The 19,479-nt window shown below is 42.2% G+C and overlaps 1 protein-coding gene across 2 annotated transcripts in view; it reads left to right on the forward strand.

Moving 5' to 3' along the window:
- NACC2 (NACC family member 2) overlaps positions 1-19,479 on the forward strand; it is an 82,707-nt gene that overhangs the window by 8,252 nt on the left and 54,976 nt on the right. The window lies entirely within an intron of this gene.

Consider the following 19,479-nt stretch of genomic DNA (forward strand, 5'->3'; position numbering starts at 1 on the left):
GGTAGGGGTCCAGAACTTTTGGCCTGTGGAACCTCCCTAGTCTGTCCTGAGATGAACTCCTGCCTCATTCACTGGCTGACTCATCCCAGGCTGCTACTCAGCCTCTGTCTTAAAAAAAAAACAACAGCCTATTTAGCTAACCTGGAGGGTGTTACGCACCTTTCTCTGCTCAGTCATTCTGGAGTCCTGTACTTTGCCTATGTGTGAACCCTGTGTCATTTTCTCCTACTTTTTCGCTGTGGCAGGGACTCCACAGTCCACAAGTCCATAGGATTGAATTCCTGCCTGTTTTATATTTGAAAATAGATGAATGAAAAATGGATGAAAGGAACTCCCGTGTGAAAGGGCTTAGGAGCATCCTGCTTGTTACAGCTTAAGGGGGGGGGGGGGGACGGACGGACAAGTGATTCAAAAGAGAGACTGTGGAAAAGCTTTGGTGGGTTTTCAGGGATCACCTTTTGGCAGACTGAGTAGGAGATAGCTGGACATATTGGAGTAAGGAGTTCCAAAGGATGGGAGAGGCTCAGGTGAAATATTGGAGGCAAGCATGGAAGATGGTGATGAGGAACCTAGAGAGCAAGAGGGCTTGGGAGTAGCAAAGAGCACAGTTAATGATTTTTTGGGATGAGGTTTGTGATGTAGCTGGGGCAAGAGCTGTGGATGGCTTTGTATGTTGTCAGAATTTTTAATTTGTTTTGTGAGTTGAAATCAGTGGAGGACATTGCAGGAAGAGGTGGCAGACACAGAGCGGTTGGTTTAGGTGGGTCTGGCAAGCAGCATTCAGCAATTGTTTAAAGCTGAGCTCCAGAATAAGAAAATAATGTCTAAAACATAACAGATGTGTATTCTTGAATTTTGGTGTGCTTGGTGTTTTTCCTCCAGATCTGTGTGGTAATCCAGTGTGATCAGGAGCTTCCTGTAATAAAGACCTGTCACTGCTGCTCTCTCTTCTTGTGCAGGGTGACTGGTCTTGTCTCCACCTCTCCTGTAGTTTCTGCAGGCAGCTTGTGGTGGATGGGGCCTACTTGGTCCCTCCCACAGCTCTGCTCTCTGCCCAAGCAAAGCACCACACAGTGATGATGCCATTGCTACTGTTACAAGTAGATGCATTTCCTTTGTGGCTATTGAGGAATATTTTTGAATTAACATTTTTATGCCCAGAGTTCAGATTTAACCTGTCATAAGATTTCAATCCTGTGATCAAGGCAACCCTATTACGCAGCAAAGCCAGGTCAAACTTGCAGTGCCACTACAGCCAGTGGTGTATTTTGGTTTTGTGCTGCCCTAGGCAAGACTAAAATTGGGCACCCCCCCATCTAAATTAGCCCCACCCCTTCCTGTCTAAGATCCACCCCTTCATCTGTAAACTCTACCCTTCCTCTTTAGTCTCCACCTCTTCCTATTAGAGCTCCACCTCTTATTTTATTCCATTATCGGTGTCATTTGGAGGAATAGTGCCCCATCATTGGTGTCAGTGGAAGAATAGTGCCCTATCAGTGGAAGGAATAGTGTCCCATCATTGGTGTCAGTGAGAGGAATAATGCCCCATCATTGGTGTCAGTGGGAGGAATAGTGCCCCATCATTGGTGTCAGTGGGAGGAATAGCGCCCCATCATTGGTGTCGGTGGGAGGAATAGCGCCCCATCATTGGTGTCGGTGAGAGGAATAGCGCCCCATCAGTGGTGTCGGTGGGAGGAATAGCGCCCCATCATTGGTGTCGGTGGGAGGAATAGCGCCCCATCAGTGGTGTCGGTGGGAGGAATAGCGCCCCATCAGTGGTGTCGGTGGGAGGAATAGCGCCCCATCAGTGGTGTCGGTGGGAGGAATAGCGCCCCGTCATTGGTGTCGGTGGGAGGAATAGCGCCCCATCATTGGTGTCGGTGGGAGGAATAGCGCCCCCGTCAGTGACACCAATGATGGGTCACTATTCCTCCCACACTGACTCTGATGGGGCACTATTCCTCCCATTGACACCAATGATGCTTACATTCATAATGTGAAGTGAAAAAATGCTGCGCTACATGAAACAGTGGTACAAACCATTATATAACCGAAAAAAGTGAAGTCATAAATATCTATTAGAAGGAAAAAATAGTAGAAAAAAATATGAATATAGAGAGAGAGAGAGAGAGAGAGATCGATCCATTCAGTCGTATCCGACCCATGGCGATTTGCATGGACCGTCACTTGTAAGCGACTTTTTCCATGAATTCTCTTAGCAATTATTTTACAGGGTAGATTGCCAGGTCTTTCCCCAACCCCTACCATGCAGGAGATTCCTTGTGGCCAGGGATGAAACTAGGACAATTTAGACAGGAGCCAATTAACCTACCAGCATGTCTTTGGAGTGTGGGAGGAAACCAGAGTACCCAGAGGAAACCCACGCAAGCACAGGGAGAACATGCAAACTCCATGCAGGAAGCGCCATGGTTGGGAATTGAACCCATGACCAATTTACTGCACGGCAGATGTGCTAACCACTAAGCCACTGTGCCACATATATATATATATATATATATATATATATATATATATATATATATATGTATGTATGTTAATTAATATGAAATACACTCATGTTCCGGAGGTGTATTTTGCACCAGGTATGATGAACATCCAGTGATTAAACACATGATGGCAGTATCATCTCAGCAGCAGAGTCCTGTACAAGCTCAAAACAGAGGAATCGTATTCCCTTGATAGTCACGTGACTAATGACGAAACGCGTCGGGGAGGTGTGTGCGGATGATGTCATGACGTTGCCTATTATCGGGATAGTAGCTTGTAGTACTGTACAAATGGCTCTTGGAACGACATTACAGCAGGCAATAGCATTCATTAAGTGGGCCCGTGCTTTGCCTTGCCTTACATTACAGATGGTGTCTGTTTTGAGCATGTATAGGACTCTGCTGCTGAGATGATACTGCCATCTTGTGTTTAATCAGTACATCACTGGACGTTCATCATACCTGATGCAAAATACACTTCCGGAACCTGAGTGTATTTCATATGTTTAATTGATGAATAAAAGTGTAAAAGGATAAAGCACTATGTTGAGTTCTTTTTAATGAGGAATACGGCTGATACAAAGATGCTCATCAGGAGGGAGCTTACTTTGGAGTCTTCATTCAGCAAGCTGATCTTCTGACTCCATATGGGACCCAAAGTGCAGTTAGACTGTAACATTGTATAATGTGAGATCACACTGCGTGAGGTGAGCAGATATATGGTGGAGGATGTCTTTGCATGGGAATTGGTGACAGATGCACAGATCTTTTGCTATCCAAAGGAGGGTTCACTGAAGAACACTTTATTGATTGAACTTAATTTTTTGAAGTATTTTTATTTTGATTCACACTTAAAATATTCTTTATTTTTATTTTTGTGTGGTTTTTGTTATATAATATATATATATATTATTTTTTTTTCTTCTATTTTTTCTTCTAATATATATTTATTTCTTCACTTTGTTTTTTTGGTTATATAATGGTTTGTATTCTTATTTCATGTAGCGCAGCATTTTTTCACTTCACATTATGATTGTATAATTTGCCCCACTGAGACATGGGTTTGTGCACTAACGGCTACAGCATTTAATTGAATTTGTTTTGTTTTTATTTCACCATAGTTAGCGCTTGAGTTATTTCATTTATTTTAATAATGATGCTTACATTGCTGACCCCTGCCCCAGATCGGACTCCCTCCCTCTCCCATCCACAGCCAGCATACCTGTCTGCAGCAGCACCAACTGCTCTGCCCAGATCCCGGCCACACAGACACTTACCTTACTGATCAGCTGTCTTCCTTCTCCAGCTGCTCTCCTTCTTTTCACTGGTTCCGGCTGGTCCCTCACTTCGATCAGTTTCTTCGATCTTTGCACTGCTGCTCGGCTCATCCTCTCCATGCTCCGCCTCCTCGTCGGTGATTGGCCGCCTGTGTGCTTTCCCTGAGCTACAGATCCGGCAGCCAATCGCCAGTGAGGAGGCGGAGCTTGGAGAGGGAGGGATAGGCTGCCCAGTTACCTGGGGTGTGGTCAGATGAGAGGGACAGCATGTCATTCCGCCCACATCGCGATTCAAGATCCAGGGAGATGAAGACACTGGACCGGACAACCTCTCTACTCCTCCTCCAGCAGCGCCTCGTGGACCAGATCGAAGTGGAACACGGAGACAGGCAAGACACAGCAGCCCCTGTCCCTTTCCTACGGAAGTGTCCCTTCTGTGGGAAAGGGGGGGGGGCTGTGACGCTGCCACACCACCCCCCTGAAAAGTGCCGCCCTAGGCAAACGCCTTGTTTGCCTCGTGGCAAATACTCACCAGGCTACAGCAGGGCATGGATATACATCTAAAGCTGGCCATACACTGTAAGAATTTTAGCCTGTTAAGAGCAGACTGCTGAAATTTGCTCGAAGGGTGGCCATTCAGCCTTCTCTTAAAGGGGCCAGGTGAAAAATTGTTAGCCGAAAAGTAGCTGCATCTAATCAGATGTAGCAACTGTTTGGGCATTTTTAAAGAGGGCTGGCTTTCAAAATTCAGTAGCCATGGTGGGAGTTTTGTCCGTCAGTGCTGTATACCATGAATGGAGGAGTCTGCTATGCTGAATGTAAAAAGGTATCAGTGTATGGCCAACTTCACTTGTGGATAGTGGAGCAGAAGCATTATAATAAGTCATCCTCCTACTCTCACTTCCCATCAGCGTGTGTTCATTGTCAGCTCAGCCTGATTGGTTTCTAGAGCTTTCCTTCCTATCCCAGACTTTGCCTTCTGCTGTGTAGGAGATTGCAGGAGGCTGATGTCAACATAGGTGTGCAGGGTTGTGAGGGGGAACTTTTTGACTATAGTTTGATTACATACTATGATTTAAAAAGTAAACATGGCTGCTGTTTGTACAAAAAAAAAAAAAAAGATTCACAATATTCCTTTATATTATAAGCTGTTAGGGGCCCAGGCCTGCAGCATTACACTTTGATAATGCTGGAATGTGTTTTATTTCTAAGAATGTTACCACTCTGCAGCTTTAACCTCCCTAGTGTTATTCCCGAGTGTAGCTCGGGGTAAAATGTCAGTGCCAAAAGCAGTATTCCCGAGTGTAGCTCGGGGTAAAATGTCAGTGCCAAAAGCGGTAACCCCGAGCTACACTCTGGCTTACCATGCGGCGATGCATAGGGAGTCCCTGCAGCGCTTACATTGTCCTTCGCTCCTGCGATGTGTCCCCTGCAGTGTCCCCGGCCATCTCCTCCGGCCGATGCTGGCATCCGGCTTCTGTGTTCCGGCCCCTGTGACGTCGGGACGTACGGGCGCCGCCGCCGGCGGGAAATTTTAAAATTTTTAAAAATTTCATTTTTTTCCAAACAAATTTTACATAGTAAAACATTGCTGTTTCAACCCATTTCACATACATTTTGTCCCTAGTGCTTTGTCCTGTGCCCTGCCTGCATTTTGTCTGTTCTTTCTGCCTGGAAACTGAGAAGTCCATGGCGTCCAAAAAGTGTCCCTTTAGGTCAAAAGCAGTTTTAGATCAGCTAGAGAACAGCGATAGTAAATCAGAACCACTTGCAGAATTGAGTGATAATGATTCGTGGGGAAATTCATCATCAGACACTGAAACCGGTTTTGCGACTTTGCTCAGTGATGTGCGAACTTGGCGCTATCTTTCACATTTCAGTGTTTTTGGTTTGATTATATTATTGAATTAAATGTATTATTATTATATTATTTTTTATGATTATTTATTAAATTATAATTTAGGATTTCGTGTTTCAAGTTTTATCCTACCCGGGATGTTTAATAGACTCTCTTGTTCGGACAGATTTCAGTGAGTTCTTCCTAAAAATTACAGCCTACAATAAAAAAAAACTACATATTTCCATGCAAAATAATGGTACCACTTTCAGCACAAAAAATCTGAAATAATCATACCGCCAGGGAGGTTAATGTAGTTAATATAACTAGTAGTGCTACAATATAATGTAATCGTATTATGCAGTGCTGCTACATAGATATTAGTAATGATGTAGCCGCACACAACCCTGGCATCTGATTGTGTCCAGGGTTGCTTATCCTTCCCTAATCACAAGTAACTGCTGGTTGTGCGAATACATGTGAACAGCGATGGCTCCATCAGCCTGTCATTCATCTGTACAGACTGAAAGGCTGCAGCTGTTGGCATACACCTGTGATCCCAACAGCAAAGGTCCGTTGATTCTTCTGCTGTGATGTGCTGTATGCAGATAATCGTCCATGTAAAGGAAGAGTCTTCCTACTCCTCTGTGCTGTAATCTGACAAATTGGCTGTACAGTGTAGAATAACGGATTGAATCTCAGCTGGCTCAGCAGGGACCGGATGAAATCTGATCCATATATGGGCAGGCTGGCTGTACTGAAGTTGATCCATCAATTGACTATAGCCGCTAGCAGTGATCATTGTGTTCTGCCAGCAGGGAAGGCTCCCTGCCAGCAGAACGCAATAGCTCAACGGGAGGGATTCCTTCATTAACACTGACTGTGTTGATGGGGGAATCGAGCAATTTTCTTGGGTTGCAGGAAAACCACAGCTTGCAGGATAGAATATTATAGTGTATGGCCTGCTTAAGTTTATCACCCTCTGCTGTCAGAACTAAAAAAAACTACACAAAACCGTCACCTCAAAACTGCAATGATAGTAAAGCTCCAAGTTTTTTTGAAACCTGTAGCAAAATTCCTGTTAAAAAAAAAAACTTAATAATGTTTCCCACCCAACTCACTGATCTGTTTTTTTGTTTTTTAAACAGCAAGCACTTGTATTGAACTGTATAAGGTTATTATTGTTCATTACTATGCTGGCATCTAATGGTGGTTTGGGACCACTACAACTTGTTTATGTGATTTGGTATTTCCTTTGTCCTTCCCTTCTGTTTAGTGCTATTTAGTTCAGTCCTAGCTAGACCCTCCCAGTTTCTTCATTTTCCTTCAGTCAGTGTTAATACTTCACAGAGATAGGGCTTAGGAAAGTTCACATTCTTACACTTCAATATAATCAGAATACATCTTATGTACTGAATTTATTTGAAGCAAAATTGTGTTGAATTCAACTTCTGTATCTTATTAAAGAGTTAAGCTGCCTGTGGATGGTGCCAAGTCAGCAGGTGACCGTATTGTCTGGACAGACTAAGGATGTATGTCAATGCATGAAGCAGCATTTGAAACAGAGCAGATCGGAAACTCCATGCTTTCTGCTGTTCAGCTGGCCAGGCTTGTGTCTACCACTTGTTATGATCTCACTCTTGAAAACTTCAGTACCCTGTGGGAACTCATGAGGACCCAGTGATGGACACTTTCTATAGCCAGTGGGCAGCATCTATGTCACTAGGAAGTGACATGAGCACTGCAAACTGGACCCTCCCATTTGCCAACAAGAAGGAAGGAGACCTAGGACCTGCTCTGTCACGTGACAGCAGTTTATGAAAAATAATCAGGGCTTTTGTAGATATTTTACATACAATGAATTAAGGTGGAGTGGGTATTGGGACTTTTTTTCTCCTGGACATCAGTTTTATTTCCCTTGCACATAAGTGGATATTCCAAGTGAACCAAGGGTCACATTATTTACTAACACTTCACTGTGAAGTGAACATCCTCTAGTTCTTTAATAACTCAACCTCAATGCCTGACAAGCAGGAGGGTCTGCCTTTAGTGTATTTACATGAGCAGTCTCAAGGTGATATTAACCCCTTCACACCTAAGGGTAAAATAAATCTAAATTCCTAAGCACAATTTTGCAATGTTGACGTGCTAGTAAAACCGTACATATCACCACAACTACTTTGTACATCCAGGTGAATTATACCGCGTTTTTTTCAGGACAAATTGGGCTTTCATTTGGTGGTAAATGGTAATGGATATCTCCTGATATTTTTTTTTTTTTTTTATCAAAGGAAAACTGGGCCAAAATTTTTTTTATTTAGCTGTGTTTCTTGTTACTACTATAACCTACCACCAAAGAACAACCCAAAATAAATTCTCCAGCTCTTGACGATCGCAGCGATTCCATATATGTGTGTGTTTTTTTTGTTGTTTGTACCGTAGTACAGCCCAGAAACAATAGTGCACATTTTGTTTTTCTTTTTACCTAAAACACACTGACACCAATTTTTTTTTTTTTAAATCCTGACCTTTGGCCCTGACTTTGGTCTAAACACTTACCCTGGCAGTGAACTAGATCAAACCTTGATCTAGGTTTTTTTTTTTTTTTTCTTTAATATTTTTTTTTTAACAAACATTTTTTTTCCCTCTATGCCAGGAGTTAGAGAGATACAATGTATCTCTCTCCTCCATTCATAGAGAGAAAAAAAAACAACAAGGGACCGGGCTGTACAGTGACTGATCACTGTGATAGCCAATCAGAGGCTATCACAGCGATCATGTGACCCGGAATCGGGTGTCCCAGCTCCCAAACATTAGAACGGGACCCAGTGCTTTCAGTGATACTGCGGTCTTTGTGCTGGGAGCACGCCATGCGGCGCACTCCTAGCACAAAGACAGGTACGCAAATATGCGGCCCCACGGAAAAAAGCCCAGTTCTGTGAGGCCACATATTTGTGTTATGTCGGCGTCAAGGGGTTAAGAAAGAACAGTCCCCTAACACTAGTTGAACAAAGAAAAAGCTTTTCTGCTTTAGGTTCTTAAACTTTTCGGCAGGCTTCAGCATTGGTACATGGATTCCTCTTTAGAACACTAAACACTAAATGAACTAAATTTCCCTGTGCTCCTGTAAGCAGGCCTACAAAGCATGGTCTGTAGGCGAGGCCTGACAGTTTGCAGTTTCTCTTGTTTTAGCTCCTAGTTCAGCTGCAATGTAATGCAGCTGCAATGTAAGTACATGTAAATCTCTTTAGAGGGGATAATTATATATGTACATGGGGGTGGCCATATTTGTTCATTACATATGCATACACTAGTTATCCAATCTTCTCTCTTCCCCTTTTTCCATAGAAGTCATGGCATATCACATTGATGAAAGCTAACAAGCCAGAAACAATTGCATACAAGCTGGATTAAAGGACTTGACACTTTAGGCTGATGTCACACTGGGGCTTTCAAAGTTGTGTCTAGCTAATACAACAACATGACTCTTTAGAGCTCTGGTAACATGAAGTATGGAGGCTTTTCCTTTGTACTGGGCCTGCAGAACTTAAAGTGACACTAAACTCTGGTTTAAAAAAATCCATTTAAGTTTGTATTCATAAAGTGGAAGAAAAGCCTAACTCTAACCATTCTTAAAAAAACAGAAACAAGCGTAGAGTAGAGGGTTTATCCAGAATTTGTACTGTTCTTAAAAAAAAATTCCCTCCCCCTCCTCCTACCTATCCTGCTTACCCTGTATATAAAAGGTCTGTGAACATACCTATGTTTAATCCGCTGTGGTCTTGTGATCCTGCAGCTTCGGCTCCCATGTGCATGGCTGCTGCAGGGGAGAGGCAGGGGCGCCAACATTGGCTGGTCCATGGGAGCCTATGGGTGACATCACAGCTCCTGAACTTCACAGCTCTTGTCAAGTTCTCCCTTACACAGGGGTACTTGAGCTGCAGGATCCCAAGATCAGATGAAAGAAAGGTAAGTATACAGATCTTGTTTTACAAAGTATACAGGATAGGTAGGGGGAAGAAAGAAACGTTTTAATTAGTTACCCTTTACTACCACTTTCATTTTAAAAAGGTACCTTCTTTTGCTCTCAGCCTCCTTCAAATCTCCATTTTTTTTTTTAATTGCTGCTGTGATCTGATTTTCCTTTCTGTTAGAGGATGGCTACATTTGTTCTCTGTAGTACCACTTTATGTAAGAACGTAGCCACCATCTCTTGATTGCATTACAAAATGACAGAAAAACAGTCGATTTAATCGAAAATAGATTACAGGGTCATTAAGTAGTAAATGTGTATGGATATGTTTTAGTTTGAAAATGAGGATATTGTTCAGTGTCACTTTAGGCACAGTATTTTTCATCAATCTAAAAAAAAAAGCCATGCTAAATTACTGCATGTAGCATATTTTCAGCAAATAAACTGCCTTCACGTTTTTTTTGACAGCTTGCCAGCAGATTGAATTGCCACAACCATGAAATGCAACAATATTTGTTGTAGTTTAACGTATCTATGCATGTCATGTGCTGTTTGAAAGTCCCTGTGTGACTTCAACCTGTATCTTTGCCCTAATGCCCCTTTCAGGCTGGGCAGACTCCATTCTGATCATTTGGGAATCTGTCTGCTGATCCCCTGCTGATCAGAGTAGAACAGGCGGATGACAAGTCTGTGTCTGCTCAGTTTATGCAGAGCGGACACAGACAGAGCCCACTGTGCTCTATGGGATACTGGGAGTAAACGGACTTCACTGTCTATTTACACTGGACTACCCTCTGATCCAAGCAGATCAGAGATAGTTGGGTGGAAACAGACACAAGTCCATTTACACCCGCCGGTCCATAAAACTGAATGGACCATCTGATCAGGTCCACCTGAAAAACTGACAGGCGGACCTGATTGGACTCACTATATAAAAAGGTCCTAAATCCACAGCGCTGACCATGGAAGCCCACAGAAACAAAAAGAAACCTTTTGCATGTGTCCACCCACTATTATTAAAGTAAAAATATATGATTTTTAGTATACGTTTTAGTTATTGTTGAATTCAAGATATTAGGTGATGGTAATTTTTGATATGGCTTTCACATTTTTATTTGGTTGCTGGTTGTTAGCTTTGCTTTACTGCTGAGTTAAACTCAACCAGCAACACCATCTACAGTATTGTTTTCAGTCAGTCTGAATATATTGATATGTTTTCGTGTTCTCCATTGAGGGACATAGGAATCCTGAAATAGTCGGGTTTTATACTACTGGCTATAGGAGGTTTGAACTCTGGCTTGGCAAATGGGAAAAAAAAATGTTCAAAGCCAGCCCATGTAACCCTTCTTCCAACCATCATGCCTTAGTTTTTACTAAGTGTCCTAGAAGATCAAACACTTTCCCATCAGCTCTGCAGAAAAAAAGTTTAACTATACTTTTGCTAGCTTTTTCATTCCTGTTTTTCAATTTTATTTTATTCATCAATCAAGATACTTGGTACACCGTAGATAATTTTTTCTTCAGTGTCTTCAGTCAAAAATGCTGCTTGAAGCCAGAAACCACTTTGGAGCCTGCTGGACTGAAAGATTGTGAGGCCAGCCTGAAATGTGACCTTCGGGTACTGGGCTCTGTAAGGGGTTCTCTGATTACCTGAGGTATGGATTGTGACATTCCGCCTGCCTCTCCACCTTGGCCAACCAGAGAGTGCCTTGTGTTGAAAAATACAAGGCTGTTCCTGACTGGCAGAGATGCCCACAAGTGACTCTCTTTTTCTCGCAGAAGAGGAGACGATGGTGGTACCCATGAAGTCAACAATGCTTGCAAGCTACTAGTCTGTTCCGTCATTCCCAGGGGCTAATTGCACAAAACACATAAACACTTCCAGCGGATACAGTTCTGCCAAGATTCTTCTTGTGCAGCGGATCATCAAAAGCAACAGAATAACATCCTCCAGGTATGCTTCGTGGATGCAGCCCTTCTCATATCAGAGAATCTAGTAGACAACTGTAAAAGAGCACACAGGAGTAGACAACTTTAAAAGAGCCCACAGACTCTGAAGAAGGGATTGCATCCCCCAAAACACGTCAGCTTGCTAGTGCAACGTTATGGTGTGTTTGGCCATGCTATTTCTGCACTGGATTGAGATGTATGGGCATACAACGAATGTATACATTTATTTTTGTGAATATCCATTTGGCTGTATGTTTTACTTTATACAATAAACCTTTGGTTATGCACTAGTCTTATGCACCCTTCTGTGTGTTCTTTTACAATTTGGACTGTTCTGCCATGGAAAGAATTTGTTTGAACCAAACTAGCCCAAACAAAGAATTTGAAGTGAAGGGAAACTTGCAGATCTGAATTTGACCTGGTACCTGTCTTTTGCAATCCCTGTACAGCAGCTCTGTATTGTGTGAGGAAGAAGCAGTACAAAGAGCCAATAAGTGCATGTGCTGACAAAATGCATGCTGAGAAGAGGAGAGGCATAGTGACAGAGAGATATACTGATCTCTGTGCTGCTTCTCCTTTCACTGTCCAGTCACAGGACAAGGGCAGGTCCAGGATGACCTGGGCTTAGAAGGTTAATTGACTATCAGAATGCGGACATCTATTGACAGGAACAAAATACCCTGCGTAAACTATTTGAATTAATATTGCAGTTTAAGATTGGTTTTGTTATTTTAACTTTTAATGGGCTATTCAGTTGTATCTTGTTTTTTGTTGGAGTCATGCTTTAAACTTCCCACCACCTCCATCTTACTGCAGTAACGGTTAATGAAGGATTGAGCACTAACCTCATTCACTAGATAGTTTTGCATTCTCTTTCCCACCATTCAGCCTAGAATAAGTAACAACCCACTGCTGCGCACTGCCTAATGTGCCTGGAGTGAATCTGTTGCCTATAGCGGCATGAAACCCTCATCAGCACCAGCTGCCCAGGCTTATAATTACTTGGCATCATGCCTTACATTGGGCCTACTTGCTGACCTCCATGCCGTGCAACATGTTTTCTCAAAGACACATGGTTGAAAATCCAGCTGCTACAGGTGACCTCAGCCCATATTCCCCTGATGGTTTTTGGGTGTTTTCATTATATATGCAGATGGAACTGATGCCTGTAATCTGGAAACTAGGACTCCTAAAGTTAAATCTGAACTTCAGGAATATATGCTTATAAAAGAATCTTTTCTTTTGGGCCAGCTTGGTTCAATCCGATGCTATAATGGTGTGGCTGCTGGGGATTCCACAATGCACTGTTGTAGCATTGGCTACCTAGAGTAAGCTGTATCATCTTCCAGATGCTTAGCTGCCCGAAACAAGAGCTTTGGAGCACCTGTCCCAAAGTCATTCACTCCCTCTGATGACGTCTGTTATGACGAAATGGGTCTAGAGAGGCATTTCCATTTACATCGTATGTGGTACATATAACCTTGTTGGGCAATACGCTTTGAGAAGAAGAACTTTTTTACAAGGTTATATGTACCACATAAGATGTAAAGGGCAATGCCAGGAATTGTTCCCCTCCTTGTTAGGGGGTCCTGGATTTCTTGCTTTATTCTGCCTGTTATGATTTTAATGTCTAATAAAATTGTTACTTTTTAACGTGATAGTTTGGTCTCTCACTGTGCCTAAAAAATCTGCTAGTTTGCCCGTACAATTCTTGTTCAGCATTTTGTTCTATATTTGTCACTATTTTTGAAATGGGTGTTTGTGCCCTTATTTCTGTATAATTTTGATTGATATATACAGTCATACTGTTTTGAAGGAAGTATAGACACATTGAGGTTTATTTACTAAAGCTGGTTCATTCAGAATCTCATGCACTTCTGCATAGAAACCAATCAGCTTCCAGGTTTTATTGCTAAAGCCTATCTGAACAAGCTGAGGTTAGAAGCTGATTGACTATCACACAAAGCTGCACAAGATTCTGAGTCAATCAGCTATAGTAAATCCCTTTGGATCACATAGTGCTGCACTGTTTTCACAATATTGTTTTGGGGTTGGTATCATAATCCTTGTTACTTATTTGTTGATTTCACCCAAGTGTAGAGTTTTCTATTTTATAGTTTTGTCAATAAATACTAAATGCACTCTGATTGGCCGAGGTGGAGATCAGAACATCATCTGTTCCTCCTCTCCACCTTAGCCAATCACAGCCTGCCTAGTATTGATAAAAATACAAGGTGGTTCTTTAGTGGCAAACGGATGGGGAGCAGTGATGCTCTTTTATTTCTGGCAGTAAAGGAAAGTCTGTCCTGTCTCTCCAAAAGATGACACAGCTTACTGTATGTAGCCAGTGTTACTAAAGTGCATTGTGGCATCCCCAGTGGCCAGACTGCTATAGCATGTGAAAAATTTGATTGAACCCAGCTGGGCCACAATGAGTCTTTTATGTACATATTTTCCTGGAGTTTGGTTTTAAAGTAGGTTTATCTGCAGAGTCTTTCAGCTCGGCCAGAAGAGGCCAGCGCCTCACTAGGGACTTCTACGTGTTTGTGCCAAGTTGCTGGACTATTCTGTTCACAGGGGTTCAAAACGTGCTACGGCACCATCCTTCACGGTCTTTCTCTGCAATCTCCTTCAGTAGACTCAATATACAAGGGATTGTTTCAAACCTTCTTGATGTAGTACTTAATAACCTGTATTTGGATGATCAGACTTCAGTCATAGGCTTAGGGTATTTTAGAGCTCTTTTGGCTACAGAGACCTTTCAAGACTGGAAACGCCTTAAAAGGTCCTGGGCCCCACCTGAGACTGTGCCAAAGTATATCATTCTATTTACTATGAGGTGGCCTGTGGATGATCCACTGATTAACTTTAACAGAGATACCACTAGAAGGGGGATTGGGGACTTAACTGATGGGAAGTTGAATTCCCTCTTTAAATCTCAATTAAGTTAACTGGTTTGGCCCTCCATCATGTGGTGACGATAACCCTGATGTGTCATACCATGCCAGTGTAGCAAGAAAATGAATAAACCTCCAAGTAATGCTATTACTAGGCTGCAGTTAGAGGGAACTCTGATGATTTGAAGTGTGATTTCAGGAGACTATATCAACAAGCTCACAACTTGGAATGCAAGTGAGCAACTTGTTTTTCTGTTTCCTCTTTAAATACAAGTTAGCCACACTTTATGCTATAGTTCAGTTTTGTGTTTGTCCCAACACTCAGTTTCTCTGTTTATTATCCTATATGTTATTAATGGTAATTCTCTAATACAAATTGTTGCCTTTTTTTTCAATGTGGCCTAATTATTTCTATACTGTGATCCATTTCTGTTTAACACATAAAACTGGGATTTCAAGTGAGCAACATTTGTTTTCTGTCTCCTCCTTAAATACAGATACTGCAGACTGCATCTTTGACATACTTCCCACTCAGATCACCAATTATCCTGTAACATCAGAATGGATTAAACTTCTTAGTGAAATTGCTTCTTACGCTGGTGTAGATCCCCACATTTATGGAGCAGTTGGAGCATATGTCCAAAGCCTTGTGCTTTAGTTGCGACATTCTGCTACAAGTTTCTGAACTTGTGTTCCGAAGAACATAGATCCAAAAGTCGGAAATCTGCTAACACCTGTCACAAGCCTTTAGCATGAAAGTTCCCTCCCACTTCTACAAGTGAGGGCTGTTTCGACAAGCAGATGTGTCCCCAGGTATTGGACCTTCTTGGCTTTTGAATGCTTTTATTTCAGCAATTTATTTCACCTGCCCTGTGGTATGTGACTTTATTCAGACCTCAAGTTGCCTGCACTTTGGGACTCCCTGTTCCTGACTTAGTAGGAACTTGCCCTTGGGAGTTATTCTCTACGAGGGCATTCCATCTCCTCAGGAAATTTGTGTATCCTTGAATAATTTTCCTCAGTATTCCCTCCCCCAGGGGGACCTTCTGAGTGAGTCAGTTGGGAACAGTTTCCCCTGCTCCTTCCTCTAGCCTGATCACTCACTGTTTTTCAAGGGCAGTGGTTGTTGTTGACAACACTGAATCCTATGTCTGCCCTAATGCCTTTTTTTGGCATTCTAATTGTGGGACTCTAAGGTGAACTTCCCATTTTATTTCGAGACTCCGATTGCTTGAATTTTTCAATGGGCCCACATCCTGGAAGTTTTCATGGACCCAGGACTGTCTTCATGTCTGGAAATCAAGTATGGTTCCATGGAACAGTTGGGGTCTGCTTCTTTGGGGGGTTCTTCTGTGAGTAGGTCCCTTGACCTGTACTCTGTTGGACATTACCTTGGTGCTGTAAGACCTTTAGGACTTGGGAGTGCTCTCTGTAACAGGGTGAGTGACCTTGTCCCTATGCTGGATGATACTGAGGATGTTACTCTGATTTGCTCGTTTCTCTTAGAGGCATTGTTTTTTTTTGCTTTTTGGGCCTCTCCATCCTATAGTGTCCTATTCTGGGGATTAAATTTTGTACATTTGGGTGTGGTTATGTCTTACACAGCAGGAAGAAACTATCACTCCAGGACTTGGTGTTCCTATTGATTTTCATCATGCAGGACCTCCTGTGGAAAATTGCATCCAGGGGTCTTTGTGGGTTTGGATCATTTGTAGTCAGGCCCTTTTACTGAGGGTAATCCACAATCTCTATGGTAAGTTCTTTAAACTAGTCTCCCTGCTGTCAGAATACAAAAGCTCAGTAGGGGTGGGGAATTGCCCCCTACACCTTGAATGTATGAATAGCAGAATAGGTTTCGTTTTTTTCCTTAAGTCTTTTGTCATCCTTAGACCACCTGGTCTTTTGGACCCGTTGTCCAGTTTTCCCTTTAGGGATCTGTTTTGAGGCTGAGTAACCTTTAATTGTTCCCTTTTGTTGACCTTTCTTGTTGTTGGTCTGTTTTCCCCGTTAGTGTATATTGGATTTTGGTATATTATTCCATCTGTTGCTGGTTGTTTGATTCAGGCTATAGCCTGCACCACTAATCAAGGAAGAGATTTTCCAGCAGAACAGTTGTACAGAAAGTGATCATTAGATTGACATCTGTACAACCACAGTGCCCATACATGAATAGAAATTTGTCTGGTTCCTGCTGAACTGGCTGAGTTTAAATCCATCTATGGGCAGCTTTATCCTTGTCTGAGCATCAGGTTGAACCTCTGTGACCTGTCTTGGGATGTTGGAAGGTCTCCTTTCCTGTTGGCAACTTCTCCTCCTCTTTTTTTGAGATTCAGGCATAAGTTCTTCTGTTTGTTGCAGACAGCCCCTGTTCCATCTTAGATTCATCAGTGGCTTCTGCCTACCGCTGAGCTGGACTGCTTTTGGTTGTCCTGACTGTTTCAGTATTCCTGAACTCCTGTGTCTGACAGTGGACACCTCTTTTCTTTTGGAGTAGATTGAGGAACACAGGTCCTGCCACTCTTGTATTTATTGGCCTTATATACTGCTTGCTTAGAAAACTGAGACATGGTGGTAAGAGGTGGGATTATGGGGGGGCTGTCTTTCAATAACTCTTTATTTTTTTGCCAATATCCAAACCTCATGTAGGCAGCAGATATAACCTGATTGTTTCTGAATGTTTGTGTCTCTCAACAGACTTCAAGAAGAAAGTACACATTTTTTTTTTCTGTAATTTTGAAGTGGTCTTTGAGTATGTTACATGTTACACCCGTGACAGCAAATGGTGGATCCTCTCCCTGCACCCACTGTCACTTTTTGAAAACAGGAATCTGTGGATGAGAGAACTACAATCCTTGTCTGCCACCTCAGCAGATGGTTTGCAGTTCTCAATGACCTGTGAGAGCACTGATGACTGTGCTTGTAGTTCATTCACAAGCCCTGCAGCTTTCAAACTGACATCCTGTACAGAAATACAGGCTGAAAGGTGTAGGGCTAATCTGCAGGAGCCTGACATTACTCCCGTGATCCACTGATCATGGGTGCATTGCTTTGCAGGCTCCTGCAGGAAAAATAAATGCACATTTTATTTTCTGCAAAAATGTGCATTTATTATTTTTTTTCCCAAAAGGTGAACTTTGCTCTTAATCTACTACACGTACCATACATGTGTATCTGTGTTTAATGCCTAGCCTCACATGTGACCATACCTATGCTGAGCAAGCTGGTACACATTTTGTACTCTTTCAAGATAATCTTCACCTTGTAAAGTGTTTCTTTGTGTGAATTCCAGATAATTGAGGATTATGTATTAAGCTGTGAATGAGAATCTAGCTTTGGCTTTTGTTTAGCCACATTGTTTACCAACTGCCATCATAAAATGACAGTAATGTGTTCTACTCTTAAGGCGAGTGCTGGGGTGGAACAACCTATAGCAAAGGGAGAGGGTGTAGCCAAAAAAATGATAATTTGGAGGATTTTCCTAATTTGGAACTTGTAGGCACAGACTCTTTTGGATTATACAGGTAGGGGTTTGATCATTTGTTAGATTTTTATTGCTGTTGCCATGCTGTTTTCATATAAGAAAGTGAGAGGAAATCTCGCAACTGAGAACAAAAACTGGACAGTGGTTTTAGTCATTCTGGAGTTACATTTCTGAGAGAGGTCAGAAGACAATGGCCAGACTGGTTTAGGCTGACAGCCCACAGCTTTCCCTGATCACAAAACACCAGATCACCAAAACGAAGCTTAAAATTGGAAGATTGTTTCCTGGTCTATTGAGTCTCAATGCCTGCAAAGCGAGAATTTACAGATCCATCCTGTTTGGAGTCAGTAGGGGTGGATGAGTGTCAAGAATATTTTTCTTTCACAGACATTTCTCAGCATGTTGTGCATTCCTATACAAGTCTGTATTGAAGTGTCATTAAACCCACAACAGTAAAATCAGTCTGTATATGCAGTAAAACATGCTTGTTATACTCACTGTGGAACCTAAGGGATTAATCCTCTTCATTGTGCAAAAAGGCCGTTTTAATCCCTTATTCTCTGATCCTCTCCTTTTTCAAGCGACCACCTCTTATCTCCTGATAAGACAGACTGAACCATAGGCATTTTGCACATGCTCAGTTTGGTGTGTATTGCTAGAGTGGTTTTTGTTTTTTCTTGGGAGAGTGCATGTGATTAGCACAGGGCCAATTGGCACTGGTCAGACAGAGGTCAGGGGTTTTGCATCCTCCTAGAGCAGAAAGAAAACTCCTAATACAAACTTTAGCTAGTGCTTTGCTGAACACTGATAGAAGTCACAAGACTGCTCTAACTTCTGATGAAAAAGGGTATTTAGCAGTTTATATTTTCTAAAATAATTGAATTTCCATGTTCTGTGTACTGTGGGAGACCGGATATAGTGAATGTAAGGTCCGGGGAGACCAGATATTGTGAATGCTGGGTCCGGGGAGACCAGATATAGTGAATGCAGAATCCGGGGTTTAGTAACATTTTAATGCAAAACCCATTTTAAGCAGGTTAAATGCACCTGTCAGTGAATTCTATATGATCCCAGAAGCATCGCAAACTAATATCAAGCTGATTCCATTGACACAAGTACAAAGTCCATCAACGCAGACTCTTAAAATTGGAGGAGGTGCTTAATAGGGTTAAGTTTGTGTGGGAGGTGGGGCTAAATATCACAATTTCAAATTACATTAAAACTTTGAGGCATGTTAGCTTCTTTTTTGGCATTTATGTATGTGAAGGCAACACAGTCAATGCACTCTGTAGGTGGCTGGTAAGCATGATCTATAAAGATAAATGGGTGAACTGTCTTTGGAAACTTAGCCGTAATGGAAGTGCAATTGCCCTCCAGTGTTTTCAGTGGCACAACTGTCTGTTTGATGCAGACCTTACTGCATTCTGTGACAGATTTCTTTTTCAAAGACTAGATGTGCACTTGAAACACAAAAACGAATAATGCAGGGGTTGGAAAAAGATTTCAATTAAGAAGAACAGTAGAAAATTTGTGACAAATTCAAAAAGCATTGATGAC

This window comes from Staurois parvus, unplaced genomic scaffold (genome assembly GCF_062004578.1).
Source record: "Staurois parvus isolate SC_StPar_1 unplaced genomic scaffold, SC_StPar_1.0 ptg000352l, whole genome shotgun sequence".
Taxonomy (NCBI): domain Eukaryota; kingdom Metazoa; phylum Chordata; class Amphibia; order Anura; family Ranidae; genus Staurois; species Staurois parvus.